This window comes from Cardiocondyla obscurior, linkage group LG11, assembly GCF_019399895.1.
Source record: "Cardiocondyla obscurior isolate alpha-2009 linkage group LG11, Cobs3.1, whole genome shotgun sequence".
NCBI classification, from domain to species: Eukaryota; Metazoa; Arthropoda; class Insecta; order Hymenoptera; family Formicidae; genus Cardiocondyla; species Cardiocondyla obscurior.
The window spans coordinates 4076831-4101309 of record NC_091874.1 but is presented as its reverse complement, the minus strand read 5'-3'; the positions used below and the strand labels follow the sequence as shown (position 1 = coordinate 4101309).

Below are 24479 nucleotides of genomic sequence, written 5' to 3'. Positions count from 1 at the left end.
GACACCAGAGACGCGTTATTATTGGATTACATTTTTAATCCGCCCTCTCTCTGCCGCCAGCACCGCCACCCACCCTCTCTCTAACAGTCCGCCATCCTCGTCGACCCCCCCGTGCCCGACGTCGTCGTAGGTACGACCCCGCGGCGCATCCTCTACTTTCGTATTCCGAATGGAATTACTATGCAGGAGATTTCATTTGTTATATATGCGCGCTACAAACGAGCGCATTTTCGCTTAGGTTAATCGAATTATGGAGAGACTGCGAGTAATATATGCATTTTAAATCCGTGCCACCTTTCGCGTACGCTACGCCCCGCCGTGGATGTTATATATCAATGGATCTATTCTTCGTGCTAATTATAGTTATCCTCAAAGAACTCTCTTTTGCAACCTCGTGTTACACAATCCGTTCTGATAATAACGCGGGCCGCACGTGCGGGCAATGCGTATAAGACAGCGGAAACGTAATTTACGTACAAATAGCGAAACATATAACCTCGCAAATAAACTTGCGTTGCGCGGTACAGTTGCGATATTAAAATGTATTTTTATACCCCTAAAGGAGGGATACTCTTTCTCTCTTTCACTCCGCGTTTCTTGATACATTTCGCTATTTGTTTGACAGTAATTTCAGTAATCAGCTGGGAATATGTTCTGTTTGCGGCGTAAAGCGCGATATTAACGGCACGCAGTAATTGCGCTAGGTATCGGCCGCGCCGGCCACGCTCGAATATAATTCAACCATACGTGATACTCGCGATATAACAGCGCGTATTTTTATTGGCTCATTAACAAAGCCGCAATTGTATCGTTAATGAAACGACGCTATGGGCCGTTTCTCGCAACCCGTGGCGGTTAACGGCATCCCGCTTCGATCGCGATACGAGAATTCTAAGCATCGTATACTATTACACGCAGCCTGATTTCGTCTACTCTTAGATCGATCGCAGTGATAGACTGACTTTTTATTTACTTACCGCTTTTTGAGCCGCGAATTCATTTGGGCTCATACGTATTTATCATCTTCGTACGGACGTGGGAAGGCATCGCGGGTTATTAAATAATATCGTTGATACGCGCTGAGAGAAAGGTAGCATTATTTTTTTCTCGGCTTAGGATCGAAATGTTCACTCAGGAAGAGAAGGAGTCGCGAAAGAAATTTCCTACTTCTTCACCGTTGCATTAAGCCATTTGACTTAATAACGATTGACACGCATGAGCCGTAAGATTGTTACACGCGCGGCCCGTAATGCGGGCCTTTAACAAGTCGTGTTCGAGAACCATGTCGCTCTCGTTGGCGAATCGCTTCCTTCCGCGCTCGAAAACCTATAAAAACGCCAGCGGTGCCAGCCGCCCGAAGGATCGTTATGTCCTCCTCGTTAATAACCGAGGCCGGTTGCCTTTTCGATCTGAGCGTCGTGCTAATTAGTTCCTAACGCTGAATACGAGCGGCCGCACAACGCCCGCCGTTTCCATGGAGTCGGCTTTACTTTTCGCGCACAGCTTGAGTCCCGTTTTCATCGCGATGATCGCCTTGCAAGGACTCGCGTTTTCGAATCGCTCGTACGGAATAATATAATGAAACCATCGTGTGTGTTGGAAAGGATCCCGCCGCTGAAGTTGTTAAAACGGTACGTTGCGACAGCTCTTCGTGAATTTTGCCGCTCCGAAAACAGGCGAATTTAATTACTCGATATTGTGAAACTCACGCTATGATTGTTAACAAAAAAAAAAAAAAAAAAAAAAAAAAATAGACTAATCTAGCTGTCGCGATGTAAAACGTTTCCTCTCGATTCTCGTTAAAATTGAAAGGTGTATGCATTTTAATATTTGTTTTCTTCGCAACTTCTGTTGCTTAATATTGCCAATAAAACGAAAATATATAAGTCGACGCGCCCAAGACTCGGAGTAACAATGAATTCCGATTTTGAACAATCATCTTAAGGAGATGCTCGTGCGCGACGGTTCTCTCGGCGGGTTAAACGTTAACTGGGGTCGTGAGTCGACACAAAAGTTTCTATCCGTCGTTTTATCGGGGAAGACGATGACTGTTCAGTTCCTGATATACGTGACTGCAGCACAATGCGACCGTGCTCGCCTCCTCGACGTACCAATCGCTGCCCTGTCACAATACGATCGGCCGTGATCACTCACGAATGAGACAAGAGTGACGACGTACGGCTACCGTGCGGTCCAGAAAGCTCGACCCTATTCAACGCCTCTAAATTACGGCGCGCAGTCACGATCGCGCGCGTGATCGTGATTCCTTGCAGTGGATTTGTTCGCAGAGCAGAGTTTTATACGATTCACGCTTCATAAGCACGTATACAACGAGACGCGTAAAACGCAATCGCGAGGGTGATACGTCGATAATCTCGGAATTAAAATACTGATTATCTTCGCGTTTTTATTAATAAAAATTGCACGAGAGATTATTTTAATTTTCTTTATGAATATTGCGATAACTATTTTTTTTTTTTTTTTTTTTTTTAATAAGAAATCGTAAGAAGATTGTCAGAGTAATAGCGACAATTTAGATCGAAACTACTGTTATGTCGACTTCTTTCCCCTCATAATTTCTCTGTCTCTGCGGCGCCAACAATAGTCGGCCCCGTTAATCGTTCACTGGCGCAATCACGATGCGTATCTCGCTCTGACAACTGAAAACACGATCTTCACGGGAATTAGGCGTACCTAATTATAACCTAACAATAACGCTGTGATCGTAATTAAAAAGCCGTATTGTCTTGAGTATAATTTATTATACGTCAATTTATACAAATGTTGCAGGCATTCTATAAAAAAAAAGAAATAGAAAAAAAACCATGCCAGTTCGTGTCGCTCGCTCGAAATAATTGAATTCGTGATTTTTCAAATTACAGCAAGTAAAATCATATTAAATGCGTTTTGCGGAGTTAACGTTGAAAATCAACTGACACATGACACGTGGTCGCGCGTTTCTGGACCTGGCCGACACACGCGACCATCTTTTCACCGGTGTCCGGTACTTTGCGTGTCTTCTTCAGAAAATTACTTCTCTCCGTAGGTTAATGTGCGACCGGTCAGGATATAGTAGGGCTAGGGTGAACAGGATATGACCTCCCTACAAAGTGTCCCTTCGCGTCGCGAATTTGCTATACATGCCAAAATGAGCCCACTTTGACTGTTCAACCACTATTGCAAGTCGAGTCTCGACCGCTCATCTCGGAAATTACTTCCGCCATGACATTGTCGTTGTCGTCCACTTTCGTCACGTATGCAAAGGACTCCATCACGGGGCAAGTCCGTTGAAGGAAGTCGCTCCCTTTGCCGGGCAATATTTGCCATTATTCTTTCGTTCCCAGTCACTAAAGGCAATATGCGACAACACTCTGACGCCAGTTTATTTTTTCTCCTAGTTGCAAGGCGAGCTCGGTGCATTTGCATGCATAAAATAAGTCTTGCGCTTTTATATCATCGGTGTAAAAATGTAGGATCGCACATAAATTAAAATTAAAAAAAAAATAAGAAAATTAAAGAACGTCAAGCTTAAAAGTCAGAGAAATTATCACAATTATTTAAAGTACCATTGAAGAGATAGTTAAAAGCGAATAAATCACATTTGAAGTGGTTCCACCCAAGCCGACCTTGAAGTAAAGTCTCGTTAGAATTCTGAGCGATCTCGCAGAAACCTGGCGGCAATGGGATCGTTCCTCGAAGGTGTCTGCAAGATTTCAAGGGCGGAGCTTGAAGCGCGCGGCTCGATCGCGCTTCTTTCGCGAAACCGGTCGTTATCCAGCGGTTATTGATTGACTCTCGTTAGCGCCGGCTATTTGTTTTGTCAAGTGTGAGAACCGGAACTTTCAAGCTCCACTCTTTATTAGACCGCATAATTTTCGGGGCTTTGTAATTATCATTCTCCCTCGATTTTAAAACCGCCCATATTTTTACAAGGGCACGCAAGGCTAAACGTAAATGTAACATGCGCGGCCGCGCGCGCCCATAGATGAGACAATTGATGAACGTTATGGGGAAGTAATAATAACTGGGAGACGTTGGTCTATGAGAGGAAGAGCGTGGCAGAGAGGCGATTTATGGAGGGCAACAGGCATGACTATGCCAACAATGGCATACAGGAATCTGTCAATCCGCATACACGTCTTCCATGAAGGGGGCTTCCTCCTTGAATCGCACGCGGGGCATCCGGACGCCGCTTCACGGCTAATGACATGCATCGCGACTCTTCTCGTGGGCGATACTCGAAAACCGAATCGAATACGGCGACGTGCCGTTCACGTTTTGCTCCTTGTCGGGCGAAGCTTTCAGGTGTACCGCGCAAAGCCTGGCCGCCCTCTTTCCTGCTCGGATATGATTAATATAAAATAAATGAATTGCGCCCGGCATCCGGTCTCACAGAGCCGTCCTGCGTCGGCTGGCCCCGTCCCCGTCTCCTTCATTCTTTTCACGATCATTCCGCGTAATTTGTCGGTCAAGTCACCACGGCTAGTTTCATGTCATTTCATGGTTATTGTCCAAGCGAATTGTCGAAGAGCGCACTTCCGATCTGCCAACCGATTCGTTGCAATTGCACTTTGCAAAGCCGACTTGCTTCGATGTTCAGTGGTTAAGTAGAGTTCAAACGTGATTTATTGCGTGAGTCTTACGAGTGAACATCTGGTACATGGTACACCGCGTTGATTTGAATATTAACAATTAATATTCTTAATTTTTTTTTTTAATGTCAGCAATGTCTGTTTGTAGTCGTTTTTAAAACATATAATTATTAAGAAATGTTACATTTTTTACCTTTTACAAATGTTAAAAGTTTATTAAAGTACATAAAATATTCTAATTAATTTTTTATTTCTTGCTACATTATAATTCTAATATTCTTAACGCGAGGAAAGTCGTATTTGGCAAAGGGCTCGAAAAGGAAATCGAATAAACTCGTTACTCGCGAGATATCCGTTGTATCAATTCAAAGGAAGACGTGTAGACCCGAGCAACGAATTTCCAATGACAGGAAATCCTTTTTCCCCTCGTAACCCGTGTAGTCGTTGAGGGAACCTCTCGTGGCATGGTATGGGGAAGGAAATGGCGTGATTGGAAAACGTGCAAAGGTTGGCTGGCTCGTGTCTAGACCGAGGTTTCGGAGGAAACGGGAGGGCAAGGCGAGAGAATGCCGGCCGTAAGGGAAGGAGTGAAGAAGACGAAGAGATCTCCCGAAGGAGTTCTCTTTACCCTCGCGACCTCAAACCGAACCGGTGGCGGTGGATCCCTTAAAAAACGGATTTACAACCTGTTGCTGGCAGAGCCACTTAAAGATTCCCCTCGATATTGAAAGAATATCTGAAAAGAAGGGCGACACAACGTCCCCGTCGATACCGCGCCCATTCTTCAATACCTTGTAAATATAAAAGTCCGGATATTAAGACGGAAATCGTCGGCACGGAAGAGAGAATGAAGAGGCATTTGCATCTTCATCGCGGCAAATTTTCGCCTTTAAATTTTTATTTCGCAAGACATTACAGACAGACCGCACGTCATTTACTTTTGCTTCTTCTACGTTAAAGAAAACTCATTTTCACGTAATAATTTAGTAATAAACTACGCATGTATGTATCTTACATAGGATTTTTAATACTTTGTTTTTTCATAATTAATATATAAATGTGATTAACATACATATACGTCTGTACAACAGATATATTTATTTTTTACGTAAGCTACAAATGATAGATTCGTTCGAAAAGTACCGCGACGTATCATTTATAAATCCGCGATACATTAAAATGAATATTTAATATATATAATATTGGGCGGGGAATTTATTTTACAACTCGTTATATTTGCGCAGATAGTGATCACTCTCTCGTAGAGTACATGTTAACCGAATACTTCACACAGATCAAATGCAATAATTTAAAAACTTAGCGTATTTCATTTTTGTAATTCGTATAAGAGTGAGAAAGAGGAGAAAAGAGAAAGACAGACGAGATCGAATAGTGCGGGGTCGCGGGGGATAGATGGTGTTAGGGACCAACGGCCATTTTACTTTACTTCCGATTTCCGGTGTCGAAGCAGCTCACCTGCACGCAGGAGACGCTCCTTCCGTGTCCGCGGAAATACGCACTAATCGGCGAACGGAGACTCGTAATCCGGCGTGAGGTACCTTCTCCTATCGATCCTTCATACGCGGAAAGTATTCCTAGCCGTATTCTTGGACTTGAAAGTAAGTTATACTCTCACTTACGCGTACGTAATCGCGTCTCTTTGTCGCCGATAAATACAGTCGGAGCTTGGTCAAGTGATATTTCACGATCAAGAACGGCGGCGTAGTCATGCATCCGTGAATAGTGTATAGAATTAAATCTGTCGTACAACGCGTATAATGCGTAGGTGCGAGACTCAGCGGCTGTAGGCGCGGGGAGCGCGGGGAGCGGGGGACGGTGCGCGCTAGCGGCCGCTGGCCCGTTCTCCCACCATTCGATCTCCGGCGTTCGAGCATTGCACACACATACAGTGGCTCGCGTGGCGTGCGGTGTGTATATACGTAATAGCGTCTAGAATGTGTGACCGACCTCTCTGCTCCGAAACACGTACACGGTGAGTTGAAAATAATACGCGCCGATGAATACTCCGAACTGAATATTAACTACGAATTGATCTTCGCGATTGTTAGTGTATACGCGTAGAGTATATGTGAAGGGAACACTTATTGCGAATATTTAAAACACAGCATATTTTATTTTTATAATTGATGTTATTCATACTTTAAATATGTTATTTTATTTTACCCATATTACGAAGTAATTCGCTTCGTGCATACGATCCCGTTCAAGTGGTTTATAATTCTGTAAAGCTAACCAGTTAATTATTTTTTGTTTCAGATGGAGACGCAGAAGCGGACCGACGTATATACATTCGACGAAGGAAGATCAGCCCGATGGAACTCACAGACGTTCTAAGAGAACGAGGAGGCCCAGGATGGATATTTTCACGGGCAAAGCAACCCGGTAAGCGTCAATATTTTTTTCTGAATAATTCAGTGTAGCTTTTTTGATAATTTTTTTATTATTAAATTTAATTAGATTGAATAAATATCTACAATATAATTTGTTAATTTATTTGTTGCAGATTATTAAAGTAGTGAAAAGTGAAAGTGCCGTACTCTCGCCGATGTCAGATATACGAACCGCAGCCGGGGAAGGATGACTCAACCCGTCCCAGCTGAGAGGAGGAGCAGGTCCGGGATGGGCATCCTGCGCCAGCAGAGCAACTCTTAGGTAAGAATTATTTTTATTTATTTCATTATTTAAATTTTTTTCAATTTTTTCAAACAGTGGAATGCAAGTCTACATTAATATTTTTAATTTTATGTTACAGCCACCGCCAGTATCTACAACTCTGCTGAAGCAGCCGGTAAGTTTTTATTCCAACGTTTATAATTTTATTAGCATGGGGCTATATTTTATATATGCATATTGCATATGCAATTGTAAAATTAATTACGCGTTTAATGACTCTCGGGCGATTAATCGTGGCGCGCTTTGCGTTCGAAAAAACGGTTTAACAGCACAACCCCGGGTGTAGGCATTGATGCGAAAATTACTGGAACGACGAATAGCTATACGAAGCGAACGACCACGCGTCAATTAACCGCACAGCCCGATGAACAGTAGCACCGCGTATATCCGCCGATAAATCAGGTAAACGGAATATTTCCCTGATTTCCGACGCGTCGTTCATCTTTGAACGGGGTCGGCGGTGTAACTGCATCCACGCATGTAATTCTCGCCTCCAGCTTGTCAATGGAGCGACGACGAGGGGGCGACTCGAGTACGTATGTTACGGGGTAGGATGCGTAACGGTAACAGCACCAGAGCGGTGGCAGCGCCGGCTCGATTTTGCTATTCATTAGAGCCGTCAGTGGGTAAACAAACGGTGGGTATTCGCGTGTACGGATATGTGATTAACGTGGAGGCTTCGCGTAACCGCCTCGGTATCATGAGAGAGCGGGGTTGAACCGCGCGCACCGCATACACTAGCGCACCACCCCCGATGGGCATCCCAAGCGCGCGTTTCCCACGAGGACGTATTCCTGGCACTTCGGATAATTCCCAACCATCGATCGGATCCGACGATGCGAATCGCATTCAGATACCGAGCTCTCGAGTGTAATCGGCGTGTGGATTAAATCAAAGAAAAAAGTCGTAATTAGGCAGGAAAAAAGTATCTCGGAAATATTTCCACGCGACTAGCTGCAACGTTGAATAAAAGTAATTATCGTTTGGTAAAAAAATTAATATTAGGGTTTTTTTTATTTTTTTATTTTTTTTTTTGATGGATTTTTGAACCTACCGCTATGTTAAAAATTATTTTAAAACGAGAGGCACAAAAAGAAAGCACAAGAAAGAAAGCATGCGCAATCTTTACCGCGTTAATGCAGTCGTTATGAAGTTTTATAAGACGTCGATTGTAGACAACGAACAATCGGAGCATTTCCCATGTTAGCATTAAGAGCGCTTTTAATTCGTGCAAGTAATAGCGCCGTAGACTATCATGTCTATCTAAACCAATTAACGGGCTTTTGCGTAGAGATATCACGTTTTCGGTCACTGCTCAAAAACAAAAGACGTCGCGTATTACGATCATCAGTACATCATCTCGTGGTATACCCGGTAAGAGATGATTATGCTAACGGAAGTCTCTCATAGGAAAGTACCTCGTAACAATAAAGCGTGCGCATCCTAGTCTCGGAGCTACGTAAAAAAGAGAATGCGTAGATATTTTCCATCTTAATTCAAATGATACATATAAAAACGGTATATGAAAGGTGTCTTAATTTTTTTTTCGCCTTCTTAACGCTTCCTGGCTCATTGTGTTGCTCGAAAACGTCTCTGACGAGCGCGTGTGAAGCCCTGATTTATTATTTTCGCGAACGCGACGTTAATGCAGAAATCCGCTGTGTCAATTGTAACATGAAAAACGACCGGAACGTTTATATTTCTCAAAGCGTTTTCTCTCTCGGTACATCCTATCCGCGCGTTCCCTCTCTGCGCGTTCTGTATTTTTGCTCGATATCGGGAAACACGTTCGGGACGGTTTGTAACCATCGTTCCCTCGGGAAGCTATCGGCTCGCGTATCGAGAGGAGGAGGGCGAACGGATTCAGGCAAAGGGGACGGGGTGGTGACAGAGGGGGAGGGCACATGCAACAAGTAGTTCGGTTTTCAAAGCCCATTGAAATTGATGGCTTTCCCATACCATGACGAGCTCCCTCTTCCTCTCTCGCTTACTCTCCGGGGCTTCGCTCCCGTGGACGAGCTTACAATACACCGAAGCTTTTATCGATATTGCAACGGGATGGAAGGCGAGGCCGATGCCAGTGCGGGACGAGCGTGGAAAGTCGATGGCGGGGAACGAGGGAGCTTACGGCTTTTATTACTGCATTTTCACCTTGTCACGGTTTCTCGCTTCGACACTCTTTACAAGCTATCGAACGTCAAGCTATTTGCCTCCCCTTCGCACTCCGTTTCGTTATACACATTGCTCTGATCCGCTTGCGTGAGCCACTGTGTAACTTTATGCGTGTACATCCGATTGGATTATTTGTAACTTCGTCAATAAATTACCGAGACGCGCCGCGTAAAAACCGGAATTCTTTTCCGATCGTTTAGCAATAACAGGATTAATAACAGCTATCGCGTTAAAATGTTCTCCCTTTATTTCTCATTTTCTCTCCTCTTGCGCTCGCTTATTAGTTATTTAGACTGTTTTATTCGTTATCGTATTTTGCACCAATCAATTAAAATTATCTCTCCCGTGGATATGTAATTATAAAAAGATTAAGTTTAATGTGTTGTAACACGAATGATTTATATATTTCTTATTCGCATCAAGCGATAGTAATTAGTTTATTTAACAGATACATTATAATTATATTAATTAAATTATAAGAGATAGTTTTACTGACTTTATTATTGACGATGCACGATTGTCTCATTTTCATATTTTTACATTATTATTTCGCGAATTTTCGGCAATATTTTCTGCTTCTTTTTTTGTGCTTTCTCGTTTGTGTTCGGACCTTTAGTCCCTGTTTTATTATATTGGGTGGGCAATCAATACAAGTTAATCATGTGGCAATTAACTTTTATTTCCTCGCGTCTTGCATACATTTTTTTTTGATGGATCGCTTCTAAATGACGCAATTGATCTAATTCGTGACTGCCGTTCTAGTCATATGTATAATAAACACGAATGTCTAGTTAAACATTAATTTCGCGCACATTGCCGTAACGATTAGCATTCGTAATTTGTACGAAATTATAAGGTTTCACTGGGATTGTGATGGAGCGACGTATTAATTCGTTTAATGCGCTATCACCATGCGAGGAAAAAAGCGCCCGCTCGTAATCTCATGGTACAGAAGCGTGCGTTTGAGGCGGGAATGACTTATAAATGAACAAAGTGACGCGCGGTTAGTTTCGCGTTGCTTACAAATTATCGTCGTGGTGTCTTATAGACAACGTATATCTAAGCGCGCGTTTTAGCGTGGCGCTTAGCCAAGTACGGCTCGATCCTCGTCAGGATTCTTACAGCCGATATTACGTCTCGCCTCGGGGAGTATTCGGTATGTTAGCAGTGGTTCGCAAATTACAGCGACACGGAACAACATTCGGAGGATAGAATCGTTTGCCTCGTGAAAGAAAATAAAATGTACTTCAATAATAGTCACGCGATATCTTGATACACTAATACGCAGTTATTAAAAGTAATATTCTTCAACGAAATTAAAATTCAGGATTATAACGAACGTATTCCGGTTGAAAGTCTAATAATCTTGATAGAATAATTTAAAATATTTTATTAGTCCTAAATTTAAAATCTCCATATTTTCGTTAGGTGTTTCGAATTTTACGATCTATTGTTCCTGTCCCTTTTACGTTGAACTCTCATTTGTGAGGCAGGTGGACTTGTCTTTAATTTTTTTTTTTTTTTTTTTTTCGTTCGACTTCATCCTTTCTTCGACCGTATAACCGATTGAGTAACGACACATCGATCCGAGTTCGTTGCGCCGCGATAGCGATCGCGATCGGCATCGTCGCGGAAGTGGCGTTATCTCTTCGCATCGAGAAAGGTAGCCGCGGCGGGCGAGAGGTGTGCGACCAGGTGAGCGCGGAGCACCTCGGTGTAATACGTTTATAATGATAAGTTGTCATTACCTGAAGTACAAAGTGAAAGAGGGCGAGGGAGTAAGAGAGATAGAAACGAAAGACGAGGCGGGGGTCAGGAGAGGAGAGAGGATGAGAGAGGCGGGAAGAGACCAAGAGAAATGATGATCTCGCCGCTGCGGGCTAGGTAATAGCTGGCGGTCGAAGCCAGCACGATTATTGATTAGTTCGGAGGCCCGATCGGTGCCGGTGATCCATCACTGATGTGAGGCCTACGCCGATTCTCTCTTCCTCTTTCTCCTTCTTACCTCCTCTCGTACGCGTCGCGCCCGCCTCCCGTATGGGGCTCCAAGACGTATGCACGGGACGCCGTAACGCAGGAATGGTCTTTAAAAACGCATTACCGAACCTTGTGCAGATCCTCCACTTTCCCTTCTCCGCGTTCGCCGAACCTGCCCCGTCACCGCGACGCATCGTGTCTTAGCCAATCAAGCCGATAGATTCGAGACCGACCGATCGTACAGACCATTCAATTATTTCGCAATCAGCGATCCACAATCCTGTGGGCGCGGATCTTCGTGCCTGAGGTTCGAGTCAGTCGAGGGTCATTTGACTGCATGCCCGACCGATCGCCGGTCAGCGTTGTTAATTATTTCTCCATCTTTTCTTAACTTTTCTTTTTACGTCCTCGATATATGAAGTTATTTCGAATTACGTAACTTGATTATTTATTACTTTTTGTCGCTATAATTACAAGCAGGAGAGATAGTCGTTATTAATTATCTTGGGTTTCGCCTTATTTATTTATCGATTCGTAACGTAAAAATTTAATATTTCTCTCATGTTGTCTATAATGAGTTAGTTTTTTACATCTATTCTCATCTATGTTAATATATTCGTAAATTGTTCATTTCATAATTTATAATTTCCTCATAAAGTCTCTTCTAACGGTGCGACGGGTTCACCTGCAGCATTTTTTATTTGCGCTATACGATTCATTTTCTAAAGGCAGCCTGCAATATTTTACACAGCGATTCGCTCGGGGCAATTTTCCACCGCCGAGTATCTCCGCGCCAAACATGTGACTTTTTCTACTCGCGAATCGGCGCGAGCAGCGGACTCGTTCCGAGATTCATCAAATTTTGTAGGAGCCTGCGGAGCTATCCACCGCCCTCCGAACGCTATCAAAGTGGCATTCTTTAACTGATTGTCCCCCGGAGGTACGTCGGATCGCTCTGCGCTCTCGAACTTTTACGATAATCAACTGGGAATAACTTCGTAACTTTATTACGGGTCTCCCGAAGCAGCCCGGGCGAGTCGTGGTGCTAATAAAAAATCGGGCGTACCTAGTGCCGGATTTTACGTCCGAATTTGATCTTCGACGTCGCTTGAGAGAGATAGAACTCGGGGATTCGCGTTACTACGGAGGCATTATGATTAATACAGAGTAGAAATGACGAATGGGAGCGATAATGGAGAGCTTTATAACTTTTTGAAACGCGCTCGAGGTAAGCCGGTGGAGATTCATGAAGAATATCGAAAAGCAGTCTTTTTCCGTACGAATGTTACGAGCTCCCTCGGCAAATAAATAATACCTCGCGAAAAAATATATGCGAAATATTTAATCTAACCATCAAAAAGTTATTACCGCAACGCATTTCCCTGCGGAGGGCGTAACGTCGAAGGGGATCGATGGGGATTTAAAAACGTATATTCAAAGAATCGCTCGATTATATTGACATCAACTGAGCTCACCACGCATTCCCGGCCATTTGGTGGCGCCGTAGAATTATAATTTCATTAAATCGGCATTAGGCCTCGAGCCGCGTCGATTTTTGGGTGGGCGATGATTAGCGGATGAATCCCGCGAGACGGACTCGTCATTATCGACGTTACCAAACACGTTTATCAACGTTTTCTGTATTCGAAATTTGTCTTTCCCCTCTTTTAGAAGAGACTTAGGCAACGTCGTCGATTCCTCGCGCGATAATCACCCGCGTTGCCCTTTACTTTTCCACGTCTTCTATTCTCCTTCTTGCTCTACCCTTCCGGGCTATTTCGCGGGGCGAAGGGAAACGAGAAATTACGAGTCGGTGCATGATCGCACGAATCGGATGCCCCGAAGCTTCGGTCCGCCACGCATTCTCATTAGCGTCGTCATTAAGTTCTTTGTCGCTCTGGCGCACGAGCGCACTCGCTATTAAAACGACAATGATGACCGACGCGATTAGCGTCGCACTACCGAGTGGATTTTTCGCGCTCCATGCAAGATTACACACGCATTTCGTTCTCCGTTCGTCGAAAACCGCGTTCTATTCTGCCGTTCTTTCTTCGACATTTTATTCAAATGGAAATTGTATGTTTAGTCCAATATGATAGACGAACTTCACGATCAAATACATTGATAGCGTCTGGTAATTATGAGATAATCTTATATGGCGTCATAATCGTATCGCATTAATAATAATTTGATGGTTTTATTGCAATTCTCAAATATCATTAATATATTTAAATTGATAAAATTATAATGAACGTAAGAATAAAGTAATATTTCGCGAGAAGTTATATAAAACGTAGACGAGTTTCGAGAAATACAATAAGGAATATTAAGTGAAACATGATACGGGGTAATGAATTAATATGAGAGATCGATTACAGTTATTCCACCGTTGCTATCTGCCTGCAAAAGTTTTGAGACACAATAGGTTTTAAAGCGTGAGTCACTCGCGTGCACGAGGCGACTACGATACGTTCCTCGCCCGACGTTGATAATCAAATTCGTCGTGGGATGACGAATCGACCAATTAAAACCCGATCGTTCGTCACGATAAGGGCGACTGGTCGATGAACCGCCTTTGCCGTATTATTGTACAGCGCTGACTTTAAAATGATAAGCACGGCTATTTAATACACGAAGACGCGTAATGCGCGATTGCGAATAAATAGTTGAAAGATTTTAATTAAAATAATTTTTTTATGTAAAGACACTTTAATAGTTTTTTTTTATTTAAGAAATAATTTCAAATATTATATATTTATTACGTCTCTCATTTAAATAATAAAGAAAACATTTTATTTATTTTTATTAACGAGACACAGATTGCATTAAAGTTTAATCGGGCGTACGATGTAAATTATATTATTTTCAACTCTTTTTCTAAAGCGTCATTGTAGTTTTCTTTTTCTAAATAATGCTATCGACAACGATTCTCCCGAATGACAATTATATTTCCATTAGTGACTTGGACCCTTCAAATTTCTAATAATCGTCTGCGAGCCATCGGTCCCACAGATCCTCTAATTCTTGGTCATTAAAAGGGATCCGTGAAACCGTTACTTCGCGTCTACGAACCGCCCTCATCCTGCGCAAAGTACTTTCGGAAATCTCCAGTGGGAAAGAACCAAACATTTAATAGAGCCATACGTTTATTTTATTTGAAACATTACATAGAAAAGACAAGTGCCGTAATCGTAGAACAGATCGTATATTATTTTTAATATTTTACAAGTTTAACTTATAGAAAATTCAGCTGTTATCCAAAACTACATCTCTCACACACAATTAAGTATTTCTCTTTCTCTCTTTCTTTATAATTTTTTTTTTCCTTTGTAACAATACTTTCGTAAGTAATCATCATGCAAAACCGCGGCCAGGCCATAAATAACATTATTCACGTTTTCGCAAGTATGTAAAAGTCAATCTTCACACTCCGAGCTGAATCAATCGAGCTGTGGCCAACGAAAGGCATAACGCAGATCGTCTGGCTAGGTGCCTCGCACTTTTAATTATCGGTCGCAATCATCAATCAATTTCGTCTTTCCGCGAAGCCCGTGCCGCCTCTGTCGCCGGGCGTTTTTGCCTTCTGGCGTGGTTACCGCTCTCCATCGATTTATCCCAGGCGTTCTGCGTCAATCCATCGGTCATTAAGACTGCCCGATCGTTATACGCATGATAGTTTCCATCGACTCACTTTCCCTTTCGCGTGGTCGATATTTATTTCGCATTTGATACGGATCATCAATGTCGAGGAGTGAATTTTGGAGGATGTTTTATATATCTATATAAAGTCAAATTTTAAATTTATATTTAGCTAGGGTCAATTAATTATATGTTTATAATTTGCAAATTTTGTGCAAGAGTTTATGACCCTGCTTGAAATTATGAATTATTCTCGAAAAAAAGTCAAATGATTGATGATCCATTATGAAAAAAAAATCTTAATTTATAATTGAACATTTACATTGCGAAACAAATTAAATTAAAATCAGGAAGAAAAGGAATCGTAATTGAATTCGTGATTCTTCGTGCGAGACATAGGTACTTTTAGGATGTATAAATAATACGTGATTAAACGAAGAAACTTTTTTATGAGAAATATCGACGGCACGAAGAAATAAAAATGTGTAAATTTATATTATTTCTGTGTTTCAAATTTCTATGATAGATTATTTAACTTCGCAGCGAGATATAATAATGCCGATACGTGGCGCCTCGCCCACCGGCAACGGTTACCTTTCAAACTAAGAAGGAGCTATAGACATTATTTCATCGCGAACAAATAATTGAAACAAAATTAATATACCTTCTCAAGTATCTCCGCGCTCACAATTTTTTTCTCGGCGACATATTAACTTCATTATGACATAATACTACGTCACAATAATAAGCGATAATAAGCGAGAAACGATTTAATTTGTAATGACATACAGAAGTATCAGCAAGAATAATATCAGGAAAAAGTTACAAATTTTTATTTATTTTTAATCAAAGAAAAAATATATTTTTAATAAAAGTATTATTTTTTATTTCTCGTAAAGATCTCGAAAGCGTAACAGTTCAGTTATATAAGAATTGAAAAAAAAAAAAGAACAAACTCGGGATCAAACGGAGTTAAATTAATCGGCAATTAATCGCGGCATAGCAGACGTCATTCTTAAACGTCGGTAAAAAAAGGCGGCGGCGTTTTGTCGACGCCAGATGATTTCACAGTGTGCTCCGCGTGCGTAAAACGAGTAACGTCTAAGAATCCGTGATATGCGCAACGCCGGGTGCGTTATCGCTCCAGAAAATGCCGACGTGGAAAAAAGTGGTAGGCACGACGGTACCTGACGGCGGAACGGGCGGGAGGGACAAAGGACGACGACGGGTGGAGGTAGTTTCCGTCATTTATCGGTGAGAGATGACTGCGAGTAAGTGCCGCGGAACGCGTTGCCGGGGAGATAATGTTTTGCGGCAACAGGTGAGGCAGGTGCTCGACCTGAATGCCGTGCTGTGCACGCGTCTAATAACCTGAATCTATGGATCAGGTGTGTGCCGATCCGTTCGGACTTACCGAGAGACAATAATTACCGTCAACGGGCTTAGGATCCTCCGTTACCGAAAAAGGACCGTTTCAATCATTTCGTTAATGCCAATTCTGTAAAAGCGAGGCGTTCCCGGGACATTTGTTCTCCTTTTCATTTTTTTTTTTTTTTAAAAATATTATTAATGCATGATAATTTCTTATGTGACTTTAATCACTTGTCGAGTCGTTAGTTTGACGCTTGTACGACATATTGCTTCATCGATCGATTATCATCTGCATACACGCGAACTCGTCATTGCGTCACGTGTCTTCGCTACCGCGTGCCCTGGCGAATTAACGTGTACCCCGTAGCACTTAATTCTCGCCCTCTAACGAGTCGAGTGATTCCGAAAAGAAAGAGGACGGTCGTGGTCGGAGGAGTGGACTCGAAGAGTGATTATCGGGGGCTTTACGACGCCGCGACGCGAGTCGATCCGTAGGATTTTCTTGTGCCACGGACTCTCTCTCGTGAACTCCACCTTGCTCCCCGATCTTCCCCTCACGCGTTTCGAAGTAATCAAGAGCCTATAATTTAGCCTGATCGAAATGTAGGGGCTAACGAACAAAAACGATCTCGGTTTTTCGTGTTAAAAATCATTATACGGAGATGACGAAGGCGCCGACGTCGATGCCGGTCCGTTCCCCGTCCTCTCAGTGTGTATTAACGATCAAGCGATTCCGCGGAAGAACAATTTATAAAGCATAAACTTTCTCGATCTTCGCGTAATTATTACGCGATAAAATATCCCCTAACGATTTTGAGTCGGTGAGAAGGCCACAATGACGATTATCCGGTGGCGTCACTTGTTAGAAATCGTCGGAAGTCGACGCAGACGTGGTGGGAGAAAGAGAGGAGGATATATTTTCTGTCAAGTCGCGATCTCGGTCATTAGTCAAATAAGATTATAAAATTTTTGTCAGATCGTCTCTCATTAAAATCAATTTGAGATTAAATTGCTCCGCGCAACGTAGTATCAACCCAACATAGATCTTACTATTAGATAGGCACTTGTCTCTAATTAATACGTACTTTTAATTTCTTTTGCTGTATAAAAATTTAGCTGATTGTAAAAGTTAATTATTATGATTGCACGTTTTATTTTAACTCGTATATCAGCATCGCGGTAGCCACCTACCGCAACGTATAAATCGATACGTTAGAAATTTTTTGTTTACGTCAAGTACACGTAGTTCAAGCGAATGCGATGAATATGAAAAGAGTATACCGAAAAGAAGAGATCGGGGAAATCGCGGAAATTGTGAAAAATACCGCGGTAGGTCTCGAGCATCCTTTTAAGTACGATTAGCGTACTTGTGGCGGCGTTCCGCCGTTATCAATTCCCCGGAGAACGCCAATAAGAGACAAAGGTAGGGCGGTAAAGGAAGAAGGCGATGGAGAGGTTCGTTCTCCTGTATTCGTATGCGTACATCATATTCGGGATGATTTTTTACCTCGTGGATCCGTGAGGCAGAGACTTTGTATCATGGTACTATCTATACGTATGTTTTATGCATACCTAGAAGATATCCGGCTACGTATCGTCATAAAGATATTGAGAGAAAGAAAGAGAGAGAGAAGGAAAGCGGGAAAGAAGGAGCTATAATAAATTCTGTTAATTTTATCGTGGATAAATTATTGTCTGCACTCTCATTGCTTATGGAAAATTCTTTTTATTTTTTTATTTTTAAAAGAAAATGCGTCTATATAAAATTCGCGACAAATATTACCTAATTGCATATACAATTCGCATTTATGATCGACGATACACGTTAGCAGGACATACGAGATGTAAAGTAGAAATTTATCAAGGGCGTAAAAAGCGCAAGACGACAATAGAAAAAATATGTTAGTAGATATTTCCAACAACCGCGGACATTTTTCCGGCTACATCCACCCGGAGACATTTCCCACTTGTCTCGCCATTGCGAAGGCGCTTGAGCACCCCTGCAAAACGGGCGAATATATACCGCAGGGCGATATACGGAAACGGGGGTGGGCGGAGGGGTTGGTTGGCTGGGTAGGTAGGTAGGTATAGGTAAAACGGCAAAGCCACGGACGTAACGTTGAATTTATCCGCGGCGTATCCGCATACACGAAGGTATCCGTCTATCTTACTTTATCCCTGGGACGCGCAGCGCCGTATGACAGCCCCGCCAGCTGATCTATCGCATAAAACATAAAGTGGGGTATTCCATTTCTAAGGCCGAGCCCCCGCCGTCCCTCCCCCTAGCCCGCCATCCCCCTCGGTCGCTTCCATCCGGCTTGAAATATATCGCGGAACGAGGCGCGCAGAAAATGTGTGCCCGCCACTTGTGTGCAGTTTTTCACGACGCTCGTGGTGAGACGCGCGTTTTAATTTTTTAAGATAGTTTAATCCCGCGGTATAACGATCGACACTTTTGCGAGACGTCGTTCGGCCTTTTTTTTTTTTTTTTCTTCTTCTATTGCGGATATTGTTACATTGCTGTAGATATTGCACTCTCGTCATTAATTATCTAAAAATGTAAAAATGAATTTTACGTACAGTTAATAATCAATTAATTTGCGTTGATTAATTTGAGATGTTAAATAGAATACACTCGGGTGTGTAAAAACAGATATATATTTTTAAAGGTAAATTACATAACTGAAAATATTTTAGTCTACATTATTCACAGCGATACTGCGCAATACGAATACATATTACGTAAGATATAGATCAAAAATCCATTTGAATCGATACGAAGAACAAATCGCCGTAGCGTGCCGGAAGAAACTTTTTTTCAGATTGAATTACAGGCTCGAGCATCGGATCGCGTGAATACGTTCGACAGATAGAGTGAGAGAGAGACGAGGAAAAAAAAAAATGTTTCCCATCGCGCCGAACCGTCATTCGCAGACGCCTCTCTTTTGCGTGTGATTTCGCGGGAGCAAAAAACTCGTGAGATTAAAGTTAACACGCCGCAGGAAGCGGCACGATGATTCGGCAAAATATTGGCAACGCGTATAAATGTATTCCCTACGAGTTTCTATTGATGCATGATCTCAAGAACGAGATTGAGAGCGCGCGCGGCATCATTACCGCTTTAATGACGGTTTGTCGCCGTAATTCGTTAACGACGAGATAGTTAAGTGGTGTCGCGTACTAAATTCGCGCGATATCTGCGACGGAGGATAGCTCTAGGTCGCGTAATTAACGTTTACTTTAAACTGGCGACAGTTCACTTGGAGCTAATAACGGTAAGCAATAACTCTGGAGCACGTTCCGCATAATTATTTAGCTAATAGTTAAGCCATTGACAACGAGGCTAGGACGGCTGACCGTCCGAGGGAATTATGCCGGGTTAATTTACGAGGCGAGCAATACGGAGCGTAATATGCGCGTTGGCAAAGACGGCCCGTCCGGATAGAAAGACGTAGCTGATATAAAGAGCACGATGGGGATGGCGCGGGAGTGGTAGCTGGATGTTCGCGAAGAAAAAGACGGAAGGAAGGAAGGAATATTGCAAGGCAGAAGCGGAGGCACTCCGAATGCAATCCACGTACCGACTGCTTTCAAATATTAATGTCACGTGACTTATTATATCCGAGGCTCGTGCGGTGGAGTGAGTGAGAGCTCCGGCGTCTACTAGACCCGCCAACGCCGACAGCTACCTATCCGAGCATCGCCATCCTCACCGGCGTGAAGCAACTGTAGGCAAGCTATGCATCGTTGCGGCAGGACTGGCTTGTCTGAGCTTGATTGTAAAATTTTTCGCGGAGCATAGTGGTCCATTTTATCGCCTTGTACTCGACCGACGAGAAAGCGAGGGAAAGAGAGAGATAGGGAAAAGGGAGGAGGATAACGAAAGAGAAAACGAGACGGAACGTTAGGGGTTGGTGTCGACATCAATAGCGGCGGTAGCAGTAGTGGTAGTGGCGGTTAAGGTAGCTGGGATGCAAGAAGGGCCGCGGCCACCGGATAAGCACGGAGACGCGAGAATTGCGGGGAAATACTCGAGCGTGCCGCGGCTTTTAATCCGCCGGCGCGCTCATTCTCGCGGATGCCTTTCTAATTTTTACGCGGTCGCTCAGGCGTGATCGAAAATCAAGGAAAACCGGGGGGGAAAACGAAACGGGGCATGGGCACATGAAACGATACGAGAGAGCGCTTGCCGTCTGTTGTCGCAGTAACCACCACTTCAGCTCTATCAAGTTAAGCTCTTACCGTTCGCGCGAGAAATAATATCGCGATATCGTGAGCTCGAAGACCATTTGTTATACCTACATAACGGTTAGAGTTTAGTTTCTTTTTTTTTTCTTTTTTTCCAGTTACAAGTTTCCCTGACAAAAAGTCGTAGGTTAATTCTCGCAGTAATAAAACTTGAAGAGACATTTAGTTACGGCATTATAATTGCTGGTACTTAAAAGGATTAATTAATTTATTTTAGAATCAAATATTTTAAATAGAAAATAATATTTTTCTTTTAGTTTCTTTTTAAACGTCTGTAGTTTGCAAAAGGCTGATCAGTAGGTCACTGTTTAAATTATGTTTTCCAATGTATAATTAATTAGGGGGAAAAAAAAAAGACCGGGTGGGTAATAATGACAGTTTTTATTTCTACGTTCACGATTTCCACGGATTGATTTAACTTTCCTTCGAAACCTGGCATTAGGTTCAAACTTACCGACCAATAATCGGACTTTACAGACGTTTTCTCGGCGAATTTCGCAATAAATAAGCCTTAATGGATAGCGAGCGATCAAACAAAGCAATTTAAAAGCGGCCGTGTTATGCGTCAGTTTTGCGTGCGGTTACCTTTGATTTACATACGCGGACCGTGCTTCCGCAGCATTATGACGTCACTCATGTCCCAAGAATCGCGTGCACGCACTCGTCGAAGGGGTTGAGACAGGGTTCGGTCGGCTTGGCGGTCGATAGTCCTCCGTTCCGCATCGCGAGATCGATCCGAGGCTTGAGTTCGAGAAGGTCGCGCGCGGTCTCCGCACAATTCGCTTCTGCATTTAACATTTACGATACACGCCCTACCTTCAATACCCCGCAATCTACAACGCGCACTATCCCATTATAGGATCGTTCTCGCCGGGCAAAAACACGCGGCACGGCTCGACTATTCTTGGTGCAACGCAAATACGGTGCGGAAGCTCGTGCTTTAAACTAAATAGCCGACGTGATTTTCGTCGAGACTGACGATGGACGTGCATAGGTTATTCTGGATCTATTTTAAGAGATCCTCAATGAATTCCGAGTCTACATCTCTTTGTCGAATGTTTTCCACCCTTCGATAATATTTCAGCGTAATTGTTTCGGAAAAAAGTAATTTGTTTAAATCATCATTTACTTTAAATGATCTTAATTAACTAGTTCTTTTTTTTCCATCAATGATATAAAAGAGCAGAAGAGAAAAAGAAAACGAAAAGTATTTTGGGAGTAAAAGTTTGAATCTGAATTAAATGTTACTATCTATTACTGAGAAATTTTATTCCGTAATACTACTTTATTATACATTTTTATATTCGATGCTCTTTATGGGCTGAAAAAATAACAGATTATTTTAATACATTTAAAAATGATATACTACGTGATGTACTTTTAATAGATAAAAAAATACTTCTACCTCTTATCCCGGGATTAAAAGGTCATATTCCAGTGCGATTTAAATCGGTATTTAAATGTATCGACCTCGTGCTCGGTTTTGAGAGTGATAGCCTACTGCCGTCAGTTTTTCAATTACGTACAGGAAGATGGATTTACATACTACAAGTTCCGCAACTTCTAGTTTGGCTAACGTATTTGTATACACGTAGCTGATATTACTACAACGGAATAATCATCGACTTCCGAGAACAACGGCGTTCAATTAGGAAGCGCTGTAGGAACCACGAGTTCTTTCGGCACACGGGTGACGTCAAAGCGTTTAATTACGAGTTAAGAACAATAGCATATAATGGGTTACCATTGATCGGGACGCGTTTGTAACGTTTATACTATAAGCGAAATAGTCAGATGTGAGAGATAGTTTATTATCATTGCTATGTTCCTTTTTACAAACAAAACGACACGCAATCGGGATGTACGTTTTTGTCTCCGACGTCGATTACGCGAAAGCCCGCGTTGAGCAAGCCACGAGCTTTTTGCTAAAATGAGAACCGCTGCGTCGGAGAGGAATTAACGGTCGCGAGGTTGGCACTAATATAAGGGTTTTGATAACCATCTTAAATTATCGATCCGATTGTTTATACGCCGGCGCAATTCTATTTAATGTCGTTCGTTTGCGAACCGCCCGCCTCGTTCGCTGTACTTACCTACCTACCATCACCGTACCTTGTATCTACGGTGCTATGCGTGAACACGACCGTGGGCATTAAATTTATCGTCCTGTGCACAGTTTCAGGCTAACTGATTCACTCGGTTAATAGCGAGGGATTTAAGTCCCGATTTATCCAATCGAGAACTTGTAACGTTTAAGCCTGCTCTAGTGCGAAACAAACGCGGCTCCCTCTTAAAATAAATCGCTCTTATTGTTAACCGCAGACTCCGTCACAATTATATATTTTAAACGTATGCATCCGTTTGCTGTACTTGCTTTTTCTAGTAAAAACGTCAGAACGATATGGAAGTAATACGACTATTTTTCTTCTCTGCATACTTTCACTCTAATTGTCGCATTTGTGCGCAAATATTTAAGAAAATTTTATTACTAATATTTGCACGTATTTACATTATTTAGTTTGTGAAACTGATTTATAAGACTAAAATATTGCGGCCGCGTGATAAAATAAAACAAGCGGAAGTTTGACGTTTCGTTTATTTCCACGCACAGTCGCGAAAATCCATTATATAATTCCTCTCGGAAATTTTCAAAGAGGTGAAAAATAGCGGCGCGACGATATATGCAAACCGCGCTGTAGAGCAGCGGACCAAAATTTCCCCCTTGGCGGAGGCGAAGATCGCGATGATAAAAAATGTTCGTCGTACGACGTGTAGTCAGGGCACGGTGATAACAAAAACACGCTCGGTAATAATGCGGATAATAATAATGATTATTGTCTTTACAGCCAACACGTGTTCGAAATAACGAGTTACTAACTAGACTCGCGGAACATTTTGAGTATTAATGGGGACGGCTTTAAAACTAATAATCTGCACGGCCGAGAATTGGAATGAATACGCGAGCGACAAATGTCGTCTTCGTTATAATTTAACATTGTTAATTAGCCACCTGGTGGCTCCATAATGCACGCCTTTCTAATTATAAGATGATAACACGATATAAAGATTTTAAGCTTCCTCTCTCATCCCCGACGAACTTTAGCGACGTGTGATCGTCGATCGGCAACGAATCCGGACGAATATTAATAATAGACGTGTTCTTAATCCGCGTGACAATTTGCGGATTATGGAAGGACTCGAAGACGCAATCGACTTTCCCAATTAAGCGCGCGATCACGAATTTATAAGGGCTTGCACAATGAGATCGATAATAAACCGCGGCGCGCAGAAACATCGCCGAGCACGTCGGCCGGCGATGCGTGAGTTTCTGCACGACGTGCTCGATGAACGGGCACAGATAAAGGGAGGAAAAAAAAATCGGAAGACAGCTAATTAATAAACTAGCACGTGCATGCTGCGTTGCGAGGCGGCGCAGCGCGAGCGGCCCGACTTCGCGCCGCCGCAAATGAAGATTGACACCGCAATCGTCATAATGCAGTCATTATAACTCGGTAGCGCGCCAAAAGAGACGAAAAAACCGAACCGCGTACCCTCGATCGAATCGAAACGAACGGGGCTTTTTTGTCGGCGTAATTTTGGAGCGCAGCGCCGCGCCGAACCGTGCTGAAAAAGGAGAACAAAGTCAGGAAACGAGGAAATTCTTAGCATTGTCGGCTCGAGTCTAAATCATTGATGATCGCAAGCGGGAGGTCCGATCACCATGCATACAGGGTGTTTCACGTGATGGGCGGATTTGCGACGCTTGTACCACGAGATTTATTTTTG

General features: G+C 42.7%; 1 long non-coding RNA gene across 2 annotated transcripts in view; it reads left to right on the top strand.

Moving 5' to 3' along the window:
• LOC139106361 (uncharacterized) overlaps positions 1-24479 on the top strand; it is a 187581-nt gene that overhangs the window by 44614 nt on the left and 118488 nt on the right. For both annotated transcript variants that reach the window (XR_011546338.1, XR_011546339.1), the window contains exons 6-8: positions 6870-6995; positions 7117-7265; positions 7366-7401. This is a non-coding gene — a long non-coding RNA (uncharacterized lncRNA). The remainder of the gene's footprint in view (positions 1-6869; positions 6996-7116; positions 7266-7365; positions 7402-24479) is intronic.